This window comes from Cervus elaphus, chromosome 29 (assembly GCF_910594005.1).
Source record: "Cervus elaphus chromosome 29, mCerEla1.1, whole genome shotgun sequence".
NCBI classification, from domain to species: Eukaryota; Metazoa; Chordata; class Mammalia; order Artiodactyla; family Cervidae; genus Cervus; species Cervus elaphus.
The window spans coordinates 15,965,417-15,988,794 of NC_057843.1; the positions used below are offsets into that span (position 1 = coordinate 15,965,417).

The 23,378-nt window shown below is 38.2% G+C and overlaps 1 pseudogene; it reads right to left on the reverse strand.

Moving 5' to 3' along the window:
* Window positions 1–21,214: 21,214 nt before the first annotated feature.
* LOC122686194 lies at window positions 21,215–21,722 on the reverse strand (annotated as a pseudogene).
* Between the last annotated feature and the right edge of the window lie 1,656 nt (window positions 21,723–23,378).

Consider the following 23,378-nt stretch of genomic DNA (forward strand, 5'->3'; position numbering starts at 1 on the left):
CTGGTAGGCTACAGTCCATGGGGTCACAAAGTGTTGGACACGACTGAGCGACTTCACTTTCACTTTGACTTAAAAGCAACTAACTACAGATGCTAGCCACATCTGCGAAATACCTTCATAGCAACATCTGTGTTGTGTTTAATCAAATATCTGGCTTAACTGTGTTAACACAGAGAACTACCAGAAGTGGAGATCACCACTCATGTTTTACATGGGGGGAATCTAAGGCTAAGCACCACTGTTTTTATGGAGGACACTCAATGTGTATGACTGAGCCAGAATATAAACCCAGGGTGTCCTATGCCCCAAACCTGTGCTACTTCCACAGCATTCTTCATGCCTTAGCCTAAGGTGATTTGGGAAATGGTAAATTTCCAGTTAGTACTTCCCCAGTGGCCCAGTGGTTAAGAATCTTTGTTGAGTTGTGGGAGATGCAGATTTGATCCCTGGGTCAGGAAGATCTCCTGGAGGAGGACATGGAAACCCACTCCAATATTCTTACCTGGGGAATCCCTTGGATAGAGGAGCCAAGCAGGCTACAGTCCATAGGGTCGCAAAGAGCTGGACATGACTGAAGCGACTTAGCACACAGGCAAATTTCCAATTTCATATGATGGTGTGAAAATATAATCTGAATGGCCAGCTAGCAAGAATGTTCCAGAAATGACTCAAACCTTAAATAAAAGCCTCTACTAGATGGTTTTTAAAACTTCATTGGCCATTATGAATCTATATCAAGTATTTTAAAATGTATTTTAGGGTTTTTCCCTTCTTATTGGAGCATAGCATTTTTATGCACATATACCTTCACATTCAATTAGTAGCTCTAATCAGAACAGACAGGTAAATTGTACCCTTCTTTGTTCCCCCTGGAGCCTACATTATTTCTAGTTTTCAAAACATCATTTCAAACTAATTCTACTATTTGGCAGATTTGTTAAGAGGTCACTGAGAAAAATATGAGACTTCAGAGAAAAGCTGTACAGTTGGAAAGCAGTTGTAAAGGACTTTTATGTAAATATAACTTTAAAAAATATGTAACTCTATATATCTCAATAAACCATTTGTTTCCTTATACTCTTATTCCAAGGATGACTTCATGGCTCATTTTTTCTTTCTCTTTTTTACTTTACTGTAAAATTGGAATCAAATCCCATGGTTTTTCTAAACAATTATACTCAATATTAGAAAAAAGTGTCATCCTTTGTAGGGCATTTTAAGTAATACATGATAATCATACAAGTAATCACTAAGCATTATTAGGTATCAGATACTTTTCTAAGTGATTTATAAACATATCTGGTTATTCCTCTTAACAACTCAAAGAAGTACATATTATAACTGTATCCATTTTAAGAAAATGGAGCAAGCACAGGAAGATGAAATAGTCCTAAAAGTAAGATCCTACCCAGATGATGTACAGGTGGATATTTTGTTTTCTGATTTTGTTGGTATCATCACACAAATGGATTTGTCTTATATGTAATGCATACTGCACTTTAAAAATCTGAGTGTATATATTTCAACATATGAAGAAACAAAGTAATTAAATGTCTTGCCCTTGATCACTAGCAAAATGTTTGCCAAATCAGAAAATTAATTTATACCTTTTAGGGTCCAAAGTTTGTCCATTAAACTATGTCTTCTCATAATAAAACCCACTGTTAATGACAGCTTAATATATCAAATATTCCACTTTTTAACAAATATTAATTGTCTATGTTGCAGTCTATAATCACCATCACGGGGCAGTGGCCTGGTTCTTTGCTTCAGTAACATGGTGTCATTCAATTTTAAGGCAGGTTATTTTTTTCTCTAGGCGTGTTTTTCACTTGGTAAGAAATGAATGGCAATTCCTTAGTCTGAAAAAACTGAAACCTAAAGGAATCCGTTGGGGAACGTGGAAAGGACCATCCAGATTTTTTTTTTTTTTTTTTGGTGATGAGCTTTTATTTTATTTATTTATTTTTTTAATTTTTTTTATTAGTTGGAGGCTAATTACTTCACAACATTTCAGTGGGTTTTGTCATACATTGATATGAATCAGCCATAGATTTACACTTATTCCCCATCCCGATCCCCCCTCCCATCTCCCTCTCCACCTGATTCCTCTGGGTCTTCCCAGTGCACCAGGCCCAAGCACTTGTCTCATGCATCCCACCTGGGCTGGTGATCTGTTTCACCATAGATAGTATACATGCTGTTCTTTTGAAACATCCCACCCTCACCTTCTCCCACAGAGTTCAAAAGTCTGTTCTGTATTTCGGTGTCTCTTTTTCTGTTTTGCATATAGGGTTATCGTTACCATCTTTCTAAATTCCATATATATGTGTTAGTATGCTGTAATGTTCTTTATCTTTCTGGCTTACTTCACTCTGTATAAGGGGCTCCAGTTTCATCCATCTCATTAGGACTGGTTCAAATGAATTCTTTTTGACGGCTGAGTAAAATTCCATGGTGTATATGTACCACAGCTTCCTTATCCATTCATCTGCTGATGGGCATCTAGGTTGCTTCCATGTCCTGGCTATTATAAACAGTGCTGCGATGAACATTGGGGTGCACGTGTCTCTTTCAGATCTGGTTTCCTCAGTGTGTATGCCCAGAAGTGGGATTGCTGGGTCATATGGCAGGTCTATTTCCAGTTTTTTAAGGAATCTCCACACTGTTTTCCATAGTGGCTGTACTAGTTTGCATTCCCACCAACAGTGTAAGAGGGTTCCCTTTTCTCCACAGCCTCTCCAGCATTTATTGCTTGTAGACTTTTGGATAGCAGCCATCCTGACTGGTGTGTAATGGTACCTCATTGTGGTTTTGATTTGCATTTCTCTAATAATGAGTGATGTTGAGCACCTTTTCATGTGTTTTTCCAGAGTTAGCTATAGTGAGATTTTGTGGATACAAATCTTCTACACAGTAGAGGAAAGTCCCATTGTATTCAAATCCAAAGATAGATGTAATGACTCAAATATAATTGTAAATATAATAGAAATATTGTGAGCCTTCTTATTGACTTGTGATGTCACTGTTCTTTGTAGGATTTAAGCATGGCTGGAAAAAATGAAATTGCATTTATCTTTGCCTAGAAGACTTTAAAAATCTCTTCCAATTTAGATAATTTTAAATGCTAATTTTCATTTTTAAGTAATATAGAAGACTCCCCTTATCACATTTACCATTGTGAACAAGTATAACTTGCATTTCCTAAATTACTTGCATTTCCTAAATTAACATGAGCATCAAATTGTATGAAATTCTTACTGTTTCCATAGAAGAATCTAATCTCATAGTTGTCAAGTTATACATAATAGAGTGTTAAATAAAGTGCCACTGATAAAGCAGTCTGTTCTAGGGCATCATGTTGCATATTTACATGTGATGCTCAGATGGGTGCATTAAATCCGTAAATAAACAGACCTAGGATTTCCAATGGTGACATAGGATTTTTGATGGTGCCACAAGAGTATTACTAAATTCTGTTCAGGCAGCATTCAATGTGGAATTTAGTTTTGAATGTTAAACTCCCAGTTGGCTTATGAAACCCCAGACATCAACAACATTATAGAGAAAACAGAACATAAGACTAAGAGAGAAGCTGCCCTGAGATAAGGCATCAGTTGCTTTCAGAGAAGTCATTAGAGGAGAGAAACTCAAGAAATAAATCCACCTATGTCACAGCTTGTGGGTAGATAGCCAGCGAAAGAGAGGACTGTGATGCAGATCTGTTGAATGGAGGTTTCTACCACCAGGATCTAAACCTGTATACTTCTCTCAGGCTTGCATTCTGGTGTGAGGACATGGAAGTCGTGATGATTTGCAAAGCACTGTGACTTCCAAGAATCTGTCTCACAAGACCGAATGTCCCTGTTCACCTATGATAAGACTTTGCTCTTAAAGTGGATCAGAGTGTTTTCAGTTCAGTTCAGTCATTCAGTCGTGTCCGACTCTTTGCGACCCCATGGACTGCAGCATGCCAGACCTTCCTGTCCATCACCAACTCCCAGAGTTTACTCAAACTCATGTCCATTGAGTCGGTAATGCCATCCAACCATCTCATCCTCTGTCATCCCCTTCTTTTCCTGTCTTCAAACTTTCCCAGCATCAGGGTCTTTTCAAATGAGTCAGCTCTTCACATCAGGTGGCCCAAGTATTAGAGTTTCAGCTTCAATATCAGTCCTTCCAATGAACGCTCAGGACTGATCTCCTTTAGGATAGGCTGGCTGGATCTCATTGCAGTCCAAGGGACTCTCAAGAGTTTTCTCCAACACCACGGTTCAAAAGCATCAATTCTTTGGCGTTCAGCTTTCTTTATAGTCCAACACTCACATCCAGCATGACTACTGGAAAAACCATAGCCTTGACTAGATGGACCTTTGTTGGCAAAGTAATGTCTCTGCTTTTTAATATGAAGTGATATGGGACCAGATGCCATGATCTTAGCATTCTGAATGTTGAGCTTTAAGCCAAGTTTTTAACTCTTCTCCTTCACTTTCAACAAGAGGCTATTTAGTTCTCCTTCACTTTCTGCCATAAGGGTAATGTCATCTGCATATATGAGGTTATTGATATTTCTCTTGGCGATCTTGATTCCAGCTTGTGCTTCATTCAGTCCAGCATTTCTCATGATGTACTCTGCATATAAGTTAAATAAGCAGGGTGACAATATACAGCCTTGATGTACTCCTTTCCCGATTTGCAACCAGTCTGTTATTCCATGTCCAGTTCTAACTGTTGCTTCCTGACCTGCATACAGGTTTCTCAAGAGGCAGGTCAGGTAGTCTAGTATTCCCATCTCTTGAAGATTTTCCACAGTTTATTGTGATCCACACAGTCAAAGTCTTTGGCATAGTCAATAAAGCAGAAATAGATGTTTTTCTGGAACTTTCTTGCTTTTTCAATGATCCAGCGGATATTGGCAATTTGATCTCTGGTTCCTCTGCCCTTTCTAAAACGAGCTTGAACACCCGGAATTTCATGGTTCAAGTATTGTTGAAGCCTGGCTTGGAGAATTTTGAGCTTTACTTTATTACCATGTGAGATGAGTGCAATTGTGCAGTAGTTTGAGCATTCTTTGGCATTGCCTTTCTTTGGGATTGGAATGAAAACAGACCTTTTCCAGTCCTGTGGCCACTGCTGAGTTTTCCAAATTTGCTGGCATATTGAGTACAGCACTTTCACAGAATCATCTTTTAGGATTTGAAATAGCTCAACTGGAATTCCATCACATCCACTAGATTTGTTCATAATGATGCTTCCTAAGGCCCACTTGACTTTACATTCCAGGATGTCTGGCTCTAGGTGAGTGATCACACCATCGTGATTTTCTGGGTACTGAAGATCTTTTTTGTACAGTTCTTCTGTGTATTCTTGCCACCTCTTCTTAATATCTTCTGCTTATGTTAGGTCCATACCATTTCTGTCCTTTATTGAGCCCATCTTTGCATGAACTGTTCCCTTGGTATCTCTAATTTTCTTGAAGAGATCTCTAGTATTTTCCATTCTATTGTTTTCCTCTATTTCTTTGCGCTGATCACTAAGGAAAGCTTTCTTATCTCTCCTTGCTATTCTTTGGAACTCCACATTCAAATGGGAATATATTTCCTTTTCTCCTTTGCTTTTCACTTCTCTTCTTTCACAGCTAGTTGTAAGGCCTCCTCAGACAGCCATTTTGCTTTTTTGCTTTTCTTTTTCTTGGGGATTGTCGTGATCCCTGTCTCCTGTACAATGTCGTGAACCTCCATCCATAGTTCATCAGGCATTCTATCAGATTTAGTCCCTTAAATCTGTTTCTCACTTGCACTGTATAATTATAAAGGATTTGATTTATGTCATACCTGAATGGTCTGGTGGTTTTCCCTACTTTCTTCAATTTAAGTCTGAATTTGGCAATAAGGACCCTATGATATGAGCCACAGTCAGTTCCTGGTCTTGTTTGGCTGATGGTATAGAGCTTCTCCATCTTTGGCTGCAAAGAACATAATCAATCTGATTTCAGTATTGACCATCTGGGGATGTTCATGTGTAGAGTCTTCTCTTGTTTTGTTGGGAGAGAGTGTTTGTTATGACCAGTGCGTTCTCTTGGCAAAACTTTGTTAGCCTTTGACCTGCTTTATTCTGTACTCCAAGGCCAAATTTGCCTGTTACTTCAGGTGCTTCTTTACTTCCTACTTTTGCATTCCAGCTCCCTATAATGAAAAGGACATCTTTTTGGGTGTTAGTTCTAGAAGGTCTTTTAGGTCTTCATAGAACCATTCAACTTAGCTTCTTCAGCATTACTGGTCAGGACATAGACTTGGATTACCATGATATTGAGTGGTTTGCCTTGAAAACGAACAGAGATCATTCTGTCGTTTTTGAGATTGCATCCAAGTACCCTATTTCAGACTCTTTTATTGCCTATGATGGCTACTCCATTTCTTCTAAGGGATTCTCACCCACAGTAGTAGATATAATGGTTCTGCGTTAAAGTCACCCATTCCAGTTCATTTTAGTTTGCTGATTCCTAAAATGTTGACGTTCACTCTTGCCATCTCCTGTTAGACCACGTCCAATTTGCCTTGGATCATGGACCTAACATTCCAGGTTCCTATGCAATATTGCTCTTTACAACATCAGACCTTGCTTCTATCACCAGTCACATCCACAACTGGGTGGTGTTTTTGCTTTGGCTCTGTCTTTTCATTCTTTCTGAAGTTATTTCTCCATTGATCTCCAGTAGCATATTGGGCACCTACCGACCCAGGGAGTTCATCTTTCAGTGTCCTATCTTTTTGCCTTTTCTTACTGTACATGACGTTCTCAAGGCAAGAATACTGAAGTGGTTTGCCATTCCCTTCTCCAGTGGACCACATTCTGTCAGAACTCTCCATGACCCGTCCATCTTGGGTGTCCCTATACAGCATGGCTCATAGTTTCATTGTGTGTCTTAGAGGCTAAGAAATCTCTGAAATTAGTGTGAAAAGTTGTAATTTAGTCACCATTCTGACCCAGAGCAGGATAGGGTTTGAAGCAAGATGGAAGAGAGGAGAGGTTTAGCTGATGATATAGAGAAGTTTCAAGAAGAGAATTATTCCCCATAGGCAGTTCAGCCTGTTTTACCAGTTTCCAAGTGGGAACAATTTATTTTTAAGTTGCCATCTGACCCACTCTGAATAGTATATGTCATCTTTGTGTGTATGATCATACATGCATTCACTCTTTAGGACAGTTAACATATTCATTATCCGTTGAATTTATCATCATCTGCTCTGAGTTTTTTAAGGTCTGCCTGGAGTTTTTTAAGGTCTGGTCCATCCCAGATTTAGTATCAATGGGTGTGAAGGCCCCCTGCTCAGTCTTGCTCTTACAAATGTCTGCAGTGTCTTAAAAATATGATGCCCATGTCAGATGATATTGCTGATATGCTGCTAGACTCTGTGGCAAAGATAACCCTCATTTTTGCTGGATAGTCAGGTTGTGAGATGTTAGTTCCAGGTGCAGATGGGAGGGTTAACTGTCCAAGGCTTTGGGATCAGAAAAGGGAGAGTCAAGCTCTAATCAGGGTCGGAGGTGGATACATACTGGACGAGCTACTGTGTGGTTTCTAGACCTTCAGATAATGTCTCTTTCAATCTACTTTGAACTTCACTCACCAGTCTCCCTTTTTTCCTTCTTAAACAATTCCTCTGGGATCTTTGGGGCCAATTTATATCCTTTCCTACCCCATCAACTTCAAATGGTTTCTTTTTAATCTGAGGAAAAAAGCATTTTTGTTTTTCTTTCAATGAGTCTCTCATTCCCCTCTCCCCACTCCTTTTCTCTTTTCATCACCCTCTTCTCTCTCTCTCCTCCCTTTTTTGTTCTCCTTCTCTCTCCTTCCTTCTATCTCTTCCTTCCTTCTCACAAGCCTTCTGTTTTCTCGCAGACCTTATATGACCTGTAAACCCAGATTCCGAAGTATTAGCAAGCAAAATTATCATTCCTTCTAATATAGGGCTGGGAGAAATTCATCCCCAAACCTTTCCAGGATGTGAAGAAAAATATTTCTATTTCCAGCACCTTCCTTTCTATATGACATAAAAAAGAAGAAAAAGAAAATTGAATTAAGAGTCTGAATGTAAAAAAAAAAAAAAAAGAGTCTGAATGTATATGTATATCCTACCACAATCATGTATTTTGGGTAAAATTAGTCTCAGCAAAGCCTCATTTTATTCTGATTATCACATATTTGTCTTTTTTCTTCAAATTTTAAACTTTTTATTTTGTATTGGGGTATATAGTTCAGTTGGTAAAGAATCCACCTGCAATGCAGGAGACCCCTGTTTGATTCCTGGGTTGGGACGATCCCCTGGAGAAGGGATAGGCTACCCACTCCAGTATTCTTGGGCTTCCCTTGTGGCCGAGCTGGTAAAGAATCTGCGTGCAATGTGGGAGACCTGGGTTCAATCCCTGGGTTGGGAAGACCCCCTGGAGAAGGGAAAGGCTACCCACTCCAGTATTCTGGCCTGGAGAATTCCATGGACTGTATCGTCTATGGGTTCCCAAAGAGTCGGACATGACTGAGTGACTTTCAGTTTCACTTTCATAGCCAATGAACATTGTTGTGGTAGTTTCACATGAACAGTGAAGGAATTCAACCAGACATATACATGAATCCATTCTCCCCCAAACCCCACTTCCATCCAGGCTGCCTCCATAACATTGAGTAGAGTTCCATATGCTATACAACAGGTCCTTGCTGGTTTTACATTTTGAAAATAGCAGTGTGTACATGGATTGCCACATATTTATAATGCCCATCGGTGGACATTATAAAGGAGAAATTGTGTGTATTCTCAATGGCAGAGTCTATTAAATATCAGAATCCTGGTACCAAGACTAGGGGGACCAGGAAACAACACTCACAGGCTGGTACCTGAACAAAGCCTTTTCTCATCAGGGCACGCTATGCTTTGTACATGCATACAGACAAATTCTAAAGAAGCACAAGCATTTTAAATAATAAAATGAAAACAAAACCCATATATATATATACCCAAAAGACAAATAAAGGTGATCTGGGACCAATCCTCCTGAGATTTTCTTAAAATTTCTTAACTTATGAAATATTCACTGCCTTGTTTGAAAAGTTAAAGCAATGTGTGCCTAAACTTCCAGGCTTCAGAGGAAAAAAGTAATTCCTCTTGGATATGACTTATACACATTGTATAAGCTTTGGTGTGATTGGCAAGTTGGAGAACGTACAGATGAGAGAAGGAAAAATAAATACCCCAATGACTGTCAAAGATGTTCTGTGGTATAGTTCACAGCTTCCATCACGCTATGGAATTCAGATTTATTTCTAAACCTCTCTGAGAGAGTTCTCTGGTGGGATAGTTGTTAATCTCAACAGACTGGGAAGAAATTCCTAGAAGATATTTTTAATGAAGCATACATAAGAAGCCCAAGTTGAACAGAATATTAAAGGAAGAGTCTTACGGGGGGGTGTTTTCAATGATTTTTAGGCCCACACAGTTTTCTATAATGGTCTTTTAATATGTTTATATGAAAATAAGGTGTCTAATTTATCTTCAGATATATTTATCCTAGTACCTGTACGTTTCTTGCTCAGCTCTCACCCGTGGCAAAAAACAAGGGCAGAGTCACAGAGGTAGTTCTCTCTTAGGGTGGAAGTGAGATATTTTTCTCTTACAACCCTTAGTTAGAAATATATTTTTCAGGAACATTTTTATTCCAGGGAGCATAGCAGCCTTACTCAGTATTTTTACAGCCTTTGTATTTGTGAAGTGCTTTAAAATGAGCTTGATTAGACACATACTTCATCATCTAAGGAAAAAATCAATACAAGGCATCATTCCCACTTGACAGATAACATAGATGCATCACCATAAGAGTATATTTCTTAGGAAGGAGGCTGGGTTGCCTATTCAAGTTGGTCTTCCAAGTCAATGGAAGACAAGGGAATAAGATCTGGTATTCTTTAACTTCTAGTGTACTGCCTTGGTTGCTTAGCTGTGTCTGTTTTCATACATTAATCAATAACACCATAATTATCAGGAATGACAATTGCACATCAATAATTCATCCTCCAATGTAAGTACATAAAAGGATTAATATTACATGGGCTCTAGAATATAGAGAAGGAAAGGTCACTAAATGATATATTAGAACCACCATGATAGCAGACCAACAAATTAAACCCAACAGGAAAAATCAACATTTGTTGGCTAAACCTAATAAAATCTTGCAGTTTATTGATGTTGTTCCTCCAGTGGGCAGAAATAGCTCTAGGATAAGTTAGAAAGACAATAAGCATGTGGATCAGAAAGAGTTGGTGAAACACATATGGAGATCAAGGTAGCACAAAATAAAGCTGTAAGTACAAATTTCAATAGATCCATCATTGCTAAAATGTTGTCTTACATTTAGAATTATTTTTTGTTACTAAAGTGTAAAGAGACTAATATTTTTTTCTAAATCCTGAGTCAAAGACTTTTGGTAGTCATAATTTTTGTGAGTCTCTGGAAGGTTATTTTACTAGTGATATCTTGTAAATTACAGAATCCTTTCTTCTTTAATGACCACTCTCCTGCAGATTAGAATGGTCTTCTGTGTTGGTGGATTCTTTTAAAAGACCAGTGGGTATACAAATGTTTAAACATGACAGATAGGCAAAATAATAAATTTTTAAAAGTCTCTTTACAAGATTTTGTTTTATAATAAATGTGTATTGAGTCTAATGAGACCAAGACAGGCTCTTTACTATTTTGATGTTAAAGATCAAAATGAATCCTACTTCCAACTTCCAAGAAACTATGTAAAATTGTGTCAAAGATATTTTCATAAAAATACTGAATACAGAATTTCTTTTGGAGCAAATAAATAAATAGAAAAATAAAATAAGAACAACCTAAAAATCCAACATGGGAAGTTGATTACATAAAAGAAACTACTTTTGTATGAGGGAATAATAGGCAGCCCGTATAAACTATGTCTATGAATTACTTCAATGACTGAATAGATTAGGTCCTCCTAATCAATTAAGTTTTTTAAAAAGGTAGAATAAAAATTATACACAGTAGGGTATTTTATGCTTTTCCCTTTTCTATGTAAGTATCTAAAAATTCTGGAAAGATATATGCCCAAATACCAAAACTTTTAAAATAGTTTATGTAAAATGTTTATTTTTATACTTTTCTGTATGTTCAAAATTTTCTACAATAAGAATTTCATATTGCCTTGATTAACCTAAAAGAATTAAGATTTTTGCTCTATTAGTTTCATTTTAATGAATTGTTTTAGTTTCTCAAGTTTACCAACCTTGTTCTTTGACGCTTGTTCTTCTTTCTGTCTGGAATGTTCTTTTCTTATTCTTGTGACTGGCTGCTTTATTTCATTTTACGTTTATGCTCAAACATTATTTCCTCAGTGAAACTTTCCAAAAGTACCCTATGGAATGTACAGCTCCCTCCCGCATATTTCATCATTCTTATCCCATTATGGTGCTTCCTTTTCTTCATGATTCTACCAGAAATTACATTATTAACCTATTATTTAGTCTATTTATTTGTTAATTTCAGCCTATTACATTACTAAAGAAATCTGCATGAGAAAACTTGCCTACTTTAAGTTCCCAGGTCCTAAAACTCTACCTTGCTTAAAGGAGGCGACAGATTCCTATCTGTAACACCTGTACAGATGTTACTTTAAATTTAGAAATAGCTAAGTAATCTCGAGTGCCTCTAAAACAAGACCAAAAAAATTCATTAGTTTCCTTGGGCTGTATATAAATCTATTTTCACAACTATTTTGACATGAAATTGAGAAGAAGAAGTATCATTTTCCAGGACAAATAATGGAGTGTAGTAAATGGCAAACTGTAAAACAGTTAGGTTCTACATGAATGTATGTATTAGACTTGGTGTTCCTATTGGTTGTTTGTAAAGTGGTTGTTTGAATGGCAGCCTTCGGGGAACTTTATCTTCCAGCCAAAAGTAAAATTGTCCTTCAGTAAAAGGACGGGTTTCCTGGAGCCTTTATAAATAAGTTACAAGATGGATATGTTGGAAGTGAGCCCTTTCATGGGATTTAAAGTGTTGCTGAAAGTCATCAATTGCTACAAATTCTATGATTTTTCTTCATTGAGTGTCATGATGATATATTCTTTGTACTAGATGTGAAATAAATACATGTGTCTATATTTCATCTAGGCAGATAAAACAAGGGACCTGAAAGTAGTCTCTTTATTCTGAAAAACTGGCTATAGTATATTAAGAAGGTGTTGAGAGAATAGTTAGGGAAACCTTTCTGCACATTTTAGTTTTTTTTAATCCCATATTATTGTCATATTCCAACAGTACAGTGGAAACCATACCTAAATATAAATGTTCCTTATTATATTCTGCCAAATTTTAGAAATAACAATAGTATTATTATTATTAATGATGCCTAAAATTTACTAAGCAACTATTATGTACTAGGTAGTATAATAAACACTTTAATATGTAATTATATATAATTTACTTTTTACAATTATGCTCTTAGGTTGGCCTTTTATGAGCCTAGTTTAAGAAATGAGGAAAATGAGATCTGAGATCGGAGGGGATGTTAAGTTCCCCAGGCTACATGGTTAAAGTGGTGAAAATGGCATTTGGCCCCAAGTTGGACTGCTTCCAAACCCTGGGATTTTTAACTCCTACCATCTTAATGAATTCTGTTGTTTGAATTTGAGAAGAGATTTTCTTCATTTAACACTTATTTAATTTCCAGGAAGAACTACTAAAACATGTTACAAGAATATAATACAAGTAAGAGGAATTGTGTAACTTACTGCTGAGAATAGCTAGGAATATATTTATCTCTTGACTGAGTGAAGGAAATAAGAATGTTTCTTTGCTCACCTACTACAACAGATTATCATAAATTCTAAAGTATGCACAGTCTTTGTTTTTAATTTCCATAAAGCCAAGGGCCATGCCTTGCATTTCTTTTGTGACGTCTCATTGTGTTTAGTATAGTGCCCTGCAGAGTTAAGTGGTCAGAAAACGCTTGTTGACAGAATTTCTCATTGGGCATCTGTCAATATCCTACAGTGTACTTTTAGGATTTAATGAAACTGTACTCTCAAAGAAAGAAATGTGCATCTGTTCTAATGCCCCATGAAAATCAATATATGTACTATAATGACTTGAAAACATCCATTTATTTTTTTTTCTGCTTTACTTTTCCCACCTGTTTATAGAAGGAAATAATAACTATGTATTCTTTTTTTTGTTGTTTTTTAGCAAGTTGAAACATGAGGAAGTTAGGTTTGATAGTTGTTCTGAAAATACTTGTTACTTACTTTTCATGTTAACATGTAGCTTATAGAACTTTTATTTTTAAATGCTAGCTTCTTTTGTTTAGTTATTCTGAATACAGGGAACATGGCACCATTTATTCAAGGTACTCTAAACTAACACCCAAGCTACATCTTGAGGGCTCCTGCCTGCAGTGCAGGAGAGCCAGGAGGTGCAGGTTCAATCCCTGAGTCGGGAAGATTCCCTGGAGGAAATGGGAACCCATTCCAGTATCCTTGCCTGGAAAATCCCATGAATAGAGGAGCCTAATGGGCTCCAATCCATATAGCCAAGTCAGAAATGACTGAGCCCAGCATAGCAGCAGCTACATCTTGACTTGACCATATTCCTGACAGACTCTTGATGAAAGTGAAAGAGGAGAGTGAAAAAATTGGCTTAAAACTCAACATTCAGGAAACTAAGATCATGGCATCTGGTCCCATCACCTCATGGCAAATACACAGAGAAACAATGGAAACAGTGACAGACTTTATTTTGGGGGGCTCCAAAATCACTGCAGATGATGACTGCAGCCATGAAATTAAAAGACGCTTACTCCTTGGAAGGAAAGTTATGACCAACCTAAACAGCATATTAAAAAGCAGAGACGTTACTTTGCCAACAAAGGTCCGTCTAGTCAAAGTCATGGTTTTTCCAGTAGTCATGTATGGTTGTGAGAGCTGGACTATAAAGAAAGCTGAGCACCAAAGAATTGATGCTTTTGAACTGTGGTGTTGGAGGAGACTCTTGAGAGTCCCCAGACTGCAAGGAGATCCAACCAGTCCATCCTAAAGGAAATCAGTCCTGAATGTTCATTGGAAGGACTGATGCTGAACCTGAAACTGCAATACTTTGGTCACCTGATGCAGAGAACTGACTCATTTGAAAAGACCCTGTTACTGGGAAAGATTGAAGGTGGGAGGAGAAGGGGATGACAGAGGATGAGATGGTTGGATGGCATCACCGACTCAATGGACATGGGTTTGGGTAAACTCCGGGAGTTGGTAATGGACAGGGAGGCCTGGTGTGTTGAGGTTCATGGGGTCACAAAGAGTTGGACACGGCTGAGCAACTGAACTGAACTGATATGGATGTAGTGAAACACCAGGATCCCCTCATTTTGTATATTGCTCACTATGTCACTCAAATGCTGTTATTAATCTCCTCACTGGTATAAAGTAGGTGTTGAAGGAAATTATTTATAAGTTTCTTAAAATATTTTGGCCCATTTATTTATTTAACTTTTTGGCCATGGGGCATGTGGAATCTTATTTCCCAACCAGGGATTGAACTTGTTCCCCCTGCAGCAAAAGCACTAAGTCTTAACCACTGGACCAGCAGGGAAGTCCCTCTAAGGTTTTAATAGAGCAGTATTTTTCTGATACTATTATATTGCAAAATATATATCTACTATATATTATACTGAAAAATATATATCTACTATAATATATATATTATGGCATAATATGCATCTGTGAGTGCATATGTACTATATATAATGCTATATGTAGTAAAATAGAACTTGTATTTTCCCTGATTGCTCTAATTTGACTGGATTTTGTCTGGATTTTGTCATGATTCAAGGTCAGGATAATGTTGGCTTAGAATGGAAGTACAATCTGCTGAGTTCTCTCAACCATAGTTCCCATTTTAAAATAATTTACTATTCATTTGTGAATTTTGGCATTTATGCTCAGGATGTTCTTTAGTATATGCTAAGACCATTTCAAAAGTGGTATGCTATTTTCAGAGTAAGATGTTTACAATGTGGTTTGTTTCAAAATTTGTTGACTATGATTTCTTAACCTCCACTCCATCTATATTATTATCTCTGTATAAACCATTTCCAAAATTCTTTTGAGAATATAAAAAAATCTACTTTAAAAACTCTCATTATAAGTATTTGTGCTTGTTCTCAAAATTATCCATTTCCAGAACACACAAAATTACATGATCTCAGAGAGATCTAAAATTTTAGACTGGAAAGAAACTTGTGAGTCATCTATGTAACTGTAGATTTTACAAAAAATGCAGAAACTGAGGTTCAGAAAGATTAAGCAAATTGTCCAAGGTCAGATAGCTATTTAGAGATAGAACTCACATATGAATCAAGATCTTCTCCTGCTTTAATATTCCATCCTCTCTCCCACTCTTCTTTCTGCTCTATATTTCTCCAATGAGATCAGCTTCAGATATATAATCTCATCCATAATCTCGGTGCTATTCTGCAGTTCTGTTCTTTGCTATAGGGCTTCCCAGGTGGCTCAGTGGTGAAGAATCTGCCTGCCAATGCAGGAGATGCAGGAGATTCGGGTTCAATCCCTGGGTTGGGAGGATCCCCTGGGAAAGGGAATGACAACCCACTCCAGTATCCTTGCCTGGAAAATGCCATGGACAAAGGATCCTGGTGGGCTACAGACCATAGGGTTGCAAAGAGTCAGACACAGCTGAGCATGTACACATATGTAGGCACTTTTCAGATTGCTACACCTTCTTGAAGAACTGACCCTTTTATCATTGTATATTATCCCTCTCTGTCTCTGATTTGTTTTTAAATTTTGAGATGTATTTTCCCTGTTATTAATATATATTAGTGTGCTATCTGTTATATTACTTTATTTTATAAATCAGATATAAATAGACGCTGGGAGGGATTGGGGGCGGGAGGAGAAGGGGGCAACAGAGGATGAGATGGCTGGGTGGCATCACCGACTTGATGGACATGAGTTTGAGTAAACTCCGGGAGTTGGTGATGGACAGGGAGGCCTGGCGTGCTGCAATTCATGGGGTCGCAAAGAGTTGGACACGACTGAGCGACTGACCTGAACTGATAAATAGATAATACATTAACTTATTTATTGTAGGGGAGGAAAATTTTCCTCTACCCTTCTAGGTTCTTTTGGCTGGTCTGTTAGTTAAATTGACCTAAGAGTAATAAAAAAACAATGTGTGTGCGGGAAATCCACAGATGAGATGTTCCCTAACAGGCAAGCAGTTGAGGCTCATATGCCATTCTGAGCTAAGGAAAAAGAGATTGGAGTGTGCAGTTTCAAGAGAAAGGAAGACAATTCACAAAGAGATGGGAAGAGCAAATATTTGGTAAACAAACGCTCGCCTTGCCATTCAGAGACAGTAGACACAGACAGAACTGAACAAATAGGCCCTGCCGGCTTCCCCCTAGCTTACCACACCTGGCCTGTGTTTTTTTAATCTCTTGTGATGGTTTTCTCCGTGTACCAGGTCACCTATTAAATTATTTTAGCCAGTTAAGGCAAAGGTAAAAAACAAAACATCTTTTTCCCGAGTCTTTGGTCCTGAACTTCAGGTCAATGTAATTCATATGCAAAAGTGACACTTGGGAGGAGGATTGCTCTGAGCCCCTTCAACATCAGTATGTTAGTATCATCATTTTTACTTTAACTCTTAGTAAAATATAATCAAAAATAAAATATTCTGCCAACCCAGAAAAAATTCTCCCCAAAGAGAGACGAGAGGACAGTTTTGTCACTGAATAAGTGAAACCAGACTGTGATGCGTATCACAGGCAATCTTCTGAGACTGCAAAAACAGAAAGAAATCTCAGCCTTTTGTATAACCTGGAGATACAATCCATAGCCTGCATGTTTTCAGGATAAATGATAACTAATTCTCACATAAGAGGACTTAATATCTGTCACACAGTGTTCATCCTAAATCGGCCTGATAACTAGGGTGACAACCTGTGTTTCCTAAGTGCCTTTATCCAAATGAGAATTAAACTTCTCATATTTATAGGACAGGAGGTAGCTTTGCACTATCCTGAGAAATTCAGGCTTCTGTCCTTCCGTGGAAACTGGGGATAGAAGTGTTATCTTCTTTAATGATTTAGTTTCAAAGAGAGGGCAGCCAGGTCCTTGCGAAAAAAAGTTCCTATGTTCTTCAACACTGGCAAGAGGCTTATTTAGCTTTCAAAAAGATGTACATGTTGCTCAAAGGGGCAGGAAAAGAATCACAAATAAAAGTTTTCTAAAGTAAATTCTCTACGCAAAGGGAGGGGAATGGAAAAGTCTCCCTTTTTGCACTAGGGAAAATTCTCTTTTTTGAATCTGTGTTTACCCTTAGAGAGAGGGAGAAGGTACCTTATTACTTCAAGGTGGAGGTGACCTCGAGGCATATATTGACTGGTTGGGGAGGTTCCTCTCCTGCTAGATGGAGATGGGCGTTCCTTTTCCGCACGTGTTCCCCAAGACACCACAGTAGGCATGGCTTCGCCACCACTGGGTGAAGGTATATATCCTGATTCTCCACCTGTCCTCCTCTGACAGCCCCCCGAAGGGAAGCCGCACCTCGTGACTGCCCAGTGCGGGTGGAAGGACCAGCTCCTCACAGGGTCCCCGCTGGCCTCTCCTCACCGACTGGTAGAGATGGAAACCTCAGCTCCCTGCCTGACCCCACTCTGCGGAGGGTGTTGGCTTTGTTGCAGTCCCTCCAGGATAGCCTCCTGGCTTCCCGGTTCAGCCTTTGCTGGCATCAGAACAGGTGGGGCCAGAGGTTTTTCTGTAGTCTTTGCCTGGAGCAGAACCATTATTTTCTTCACATTTCCTGTCTTGCTAAGCTGCCGCTTGCCTGGTCCTTTCACTGGAGGGCAGACTTTTAAAAAGAAAATATTTATCTATTTGCTGGATCAGGTCCTAGTTGCAGTACGCGGGATCTTTCATTACAGCACACAGACTCTCTAGTCATGACTCACTGGCTTAGCTTCTCCTTGGCATATGGGATCTTAGTTCCCCGGCCAGGGATCAAACCTGTGTCCTCTGCATCCCCGAGGGCAGACTTCTGTTGGCACTTTTTCGGTCTGCACCTGTTGTTGGTATTTCGGTGCTACTGGGTTCTTCAGCTCCAAATCTACATACATTAGGGAAGAGAAACCCCATCTTGCCTTTCAAACTTTTGTGTTCACTTTGTGTATACTCTATGGGATTTCTAGTTGCACTTAGTGAGAGAAATAGGGGAAAGTATGTCCATTCCATCTTCCCAGAAGCAGACGTCTCTCTGCATATTTTGAAAATAGTGCCACGGAAGTCACTGTGTCATGAGAACTCAAAAAGATGTTACCAACATGCCAGACCCTTTGCTTTCCTCACCACAAACTTGTAAGGTCCATGAGCACAGGGGCGTCAAGTATTACTCACTTTTAGTCAACTTTCACTTTCTTCCCACAGCGAGAAAACAGAACTTTTTTTTTCCCCCCTTGTCTTTATAGTCAGATTTTTTCATGTCTGAAAGTGAATGTTAAATTGAAGCATAATAGTCATAGCACCCAAACATTGCCCTTCCCATCCGAGTACTTGAAGCACTTTTGTCAAAAGCTTAAGATAATTGTTAGATCAAAGAAAAAGTGCCCCCTTTTGTTTGATTAAAATTGCCTATTCCTTCTTTTACTTCAAGAAAGAATTTTAAAAGATTTCTTCTTTAAATTATAAAACAAGTCAAGTTAATGGTAATGATAGGGAAAGAATTTTTATTTCTGACTAAAAGAATGATAACTCATTTTTTTTCTTTAATGAGAACAGTAAGTAAAAATAATTATTCTTGCATGCTTGCTATCTCATTTAGCATTGCCACAAAATTCTCTCCAATAAACACAAGTGGGTTTTTTTTTTTTTTTTTTTTGCAAAGTTGGGCTTTAGCAGGTTTATTATTTCCATTATGCTGTGGAATTTGATTATTCAATCAACCTACTTCAATCTAGAAAAATCTCTTATGGCCCATTATTTTAAAGAAGAAGAAGAAGAAAGGAAAGACTATCCTATTACTTTCCTTCTTCTTTTATTATTAGTTTTAAATCATTCTTGTTGCAGTTCATGTGTAATAAGGCTATTAAACACATTTAAAGCCACAGTTATTCTAAGAAACTTGAAAAATAAAGATTAATATCCTGATCCAAACTCAATCACTGGTCTGAGTATATCAAATACATTAAACTTCCTTTTCAGCATAGGAAAATATACTTACATCAGAAGAAGTATACATTTTTAGGTCTAATTACTCTAGAAGGTTTTGGATAAAACTTTTGGTAAAACTTCAAAGATTTTTCCTATAAATAAATAGCCAAATGAATCAAATTGAGTTTAGGAAGATAGGTAGATAGGTACAATGTTGAAAAGGTATTTTCTAAAGTAAAATGTACTCTGCACATTATTTTTCCTAAAAAATATCTTCCCACAAATCATATTAATTTGTATATGTAATTGTGTACATTTGTATGTGTACATGCTGAAGCAATAGTTAGAACCAGACATGGAACAACAGACTGGTTCCAAATTGGGAAAGCAGCAAGTCAAGGCTGTATATTGTCACCCTGCTTATTTAACTTATATTCAGAGTACATCACGCAAAATGCCAGGCTGGATGAAGCACAAGCTGGAATCAAGATTGCCAGGAGAAATATCAATAACCCCAGACATGCAGATGACACCACCTTTATGGCAGAAAAAGAAGAGGAACTAAAGAGCCTCTTGATGAAGGCAAAAGAGGAGAGAGAAAAAGCTGGCTAAAAACTCAGCATTCAAAAAACTAAGATCATAGCATCTGGTCTCCTCACTTCATGGCAAATAGAAAGGGAAAAAGTGGAAGCTGTGACAGATTTTCTTTCTTGGGCTCTGGTCCCATCACTTCATGGAACATAGATGGGAAAACAATGGCAACAGTGCCAGACTTTATTTTATTGGGCTCCAGAATCACTGCAGATGATGACTGCAGCCATGAAATTAAAAGATGCTTGCTCCTTGGAAGAAACGCTATGACCAACCTAGACAACATAGTAAAAAGCAGAGACATTGCTTTTCCAACAAAGGTCCATCTAGTCAAAGCTATGGTTTTTCCAGTAGTCATTTATGGATGTGCAAGTTGGACCATAAGAAGAATGAACACTAAAGAATTGAAGCTTTTGAACTGTGGTGTTGGAGGAGACTCTTGAGAGTCCCTTGGACTGCAAGGAGATCAAACCAGTCAATCCTAAAGGAAATCAGTCCAGAATATTCATTGGAAGGAATGATGCTGAAGATGAACCTCCAGTATTTTGGCCACCTATTACAAAGGACTGACTCATTAGAAAAGACCCTGATACTGGGAAAGATTGAAGGCAGGATAAGAAGGGGACGACAGAGGACAAGATTGTTGGATGGCATCACCGACTCAATGGGTATGAGTTTGAACAAGCTCTGGAAGATGGTGAGGGAAAGGGAAGCCTGGAGTGCTAGAGTCCATGGGGTCACAAAGAGTTGGACACAACTGAACTGCTGAACAACAAATATTTTGGGAGAAAGTGTTCTAAGTAACACCATGGTCTAGAGTAGCTCTAAAAAGTTTATTATTTGGCTTTTCCTTTTAGATGATTAATAACTATCTTCCAGCTTGGTATTCCAAAGTTGATTGAGGCCTGATCTCTAATTTGTTTATAAAAATTGCTATTTCTCAACACTAACATTGTTAAATAAGAAACCTACCTTCACTGACTGAATCAGCACAGGAACTTTTAATATGCATTAAATGGAAATAACCCTGCAGGTCAAACTTATACTTACCTGACTATTGTATAATGATACTTATCATTTTAGTTTTCCTTTTTAACCAAGTCAGGCTTTTATATATGTGTTGATTACATGATTTCCCACAGGCTTGTTTTTTAAAGAGCTGAAAATTTTATTTTCACATTTCACAATACAAACGGAAATTGCCTTTTTTTTTTTTTTTTTTGGTCCCATTACTTCCCTCCAAAACTACTCTCGCTTTGATAGGAAGGGGGAAAATGTTTTCCTTGTTATCCTCTTAGAAAACACCCAAGTCACAGCACCATGATCTTCTGATGAAGTAAAACAAGTAATGTAAAATTGATATGAAGAGGCTCCCCAATCTCTTTATCTTTCTGGTCGGGTCATTCCTCGCCGGGTGGGCACCATCATGGGACAGGCAGAAGGAAGGTCTCATCATTGGGGACCCATTGGTATGGGCATCACTGGTATGTGGCCTTGCATAGGCAGCCTCATTCTAGGAGCAGGTCCCACTGGCATGATCCCTGGAGGAGGAGGGCCCATCATTGGCATCATGGGAGGACCCCCCATGTGGGGTGCTAGCTTCATCCCTGGGCAAGGAGGTCCTGGGAGGCTGGGGGGAGGTGGGATCATTGCCCCTGCAGGAGGAGGAGCAGAGAGTGGAATAGAAGGTACCTGTCCTTGTTGAAATAGCAGCTGTTTTATCAGTCAGACTCTCAGCCTGCCCTTCTATCCATTTCTGATAGTAGTCTTTCACATTCTCTTTGTGCTTCCTACCACTGCAGCGTGTCTTTCTCACAGATGCAGAATCGTGGGTGAGGAATGTATCACAGTAGTCACAATAAAACAGGCATGCTGCTCCACAGGCCATTGGCAGCTCTGTTCCCCATAGGATTGTATGTTGGGTGTTTTAGGGAGTGCCTTTCCTCTGCCCCAGATATACTTAAACTTCTGATAATTTGACTTAAGACTCTAATGGCCTCTGTAATATAAAAATTCTTCAAATAGGAAGTAGAATATGCTTAGCTGCCCAAACTCACTGTAGCTCAAGTTTGTTCAGTTAGTTAGGTTGTCTATCATTTTTTTCTTAACAAAGGATGAAGTAGAGGACAAAGATATATATGTTGTTTATAGTATACATGTCGTTTATATTAGTGGAGATATGAAACATATATACTTAAGCTGTCACACCATCTGTCTTAAGAGAAGTATGCTGCTGCCTAGTTGCTCAGTCATCTCCAACTCTTTGCAACCCCATGGACTGTAGCCCACCAGGCTCCTCTGTCCGTGGAGATTCTCCAGGCAAGAATACTGGAGTGGGCTGCCATGCCTTCCTCTAGGGGATCCTCCCAACCCAGGGATTGACCCAGGTTTCCTGCATTGCCAGCAAATTCTTTACCGTCTGAGCCACAGGGAAGCCCCAGCCCTTAATTTGTTCTCCTAAAAGACTAAAGAGATCATTCCAGATTTGGATGACCCTAAGGTATTTTCCATTGAAATAGGAGGCTTGTTATTAATATTCACAGCAATGCAATTGGCATGGCCTTCTTTCCAAATAATGCTATTTTTCAGCTTCTTTCCATGCTGAGTTCCATGAAAACGATGCCATATATAAGAGATAGTTTTATAGACATTATTAGCATGGGGTTTGAATTTGACAGTGTAAGGATGTTTTTGTACTGAATTTTTTTTCATGAAATATAAACCTTAAATACTAACACTGAAAATATTAGAGAACATTTTAGTATAAAGGATAGTGCTAGACATATAACTAAAGCAAGAGAAGCATCCTCTTGATAAGATGCCTGGAATTCAGAATATTTTGGGCCTTTTCATCATAAGCATGCTAAGGGTCATTGGAACTGAGTGTCTTGATGGTATCATCTGTAAAATGGAGTTAATGGCCCCTTTTTCTTACTTATCTCACAGAATATGGTGAAAGATAATAGAACTTTGCAAGTAGCCTGGGAAAATCATTACACAAATAGAAAGTTTTACTATATCTATGTGGGAATATGTCCTTTGAAACACATTAAGGAAGAGAATACTATGTCTTAGAACTGAGGATACTACTTTATGCAGGTTTCCAAATGTATGACATTACTGGAAATATTAATCTTATTTGCTCTTTAATTTTGTAAGTGAGAATAATTTCTCACTTCCTTTTCATGAAAATATCTAAAATCCCTTTAACATTTCAGAAAATTTAAGTACTTATAATTTTTAATTTCAATAGAAAAATTAATTTTCCCACACCATTCCTGTAAGAGTTCAGTTTTACTGGGAAATGGTTTATCAGTGAATGACTTCTATACAGGGAAAATTTCTCTCCTACACATACTACTTTTAAGCACATTTTCTGAAGTCCATCAACTTGCAGGCCCCCTTCACCCTCTAATTCGATGATATCCTGGCATACCTTTACATTTTTCTCTGATCATAGAGATAGCATCTTTCCCTCGAAGGCTAATCTCTTGATCTTGTTATTCTCTATCCTCAAGCTTCCCACTGTTCAATCCTGATCAAAGCT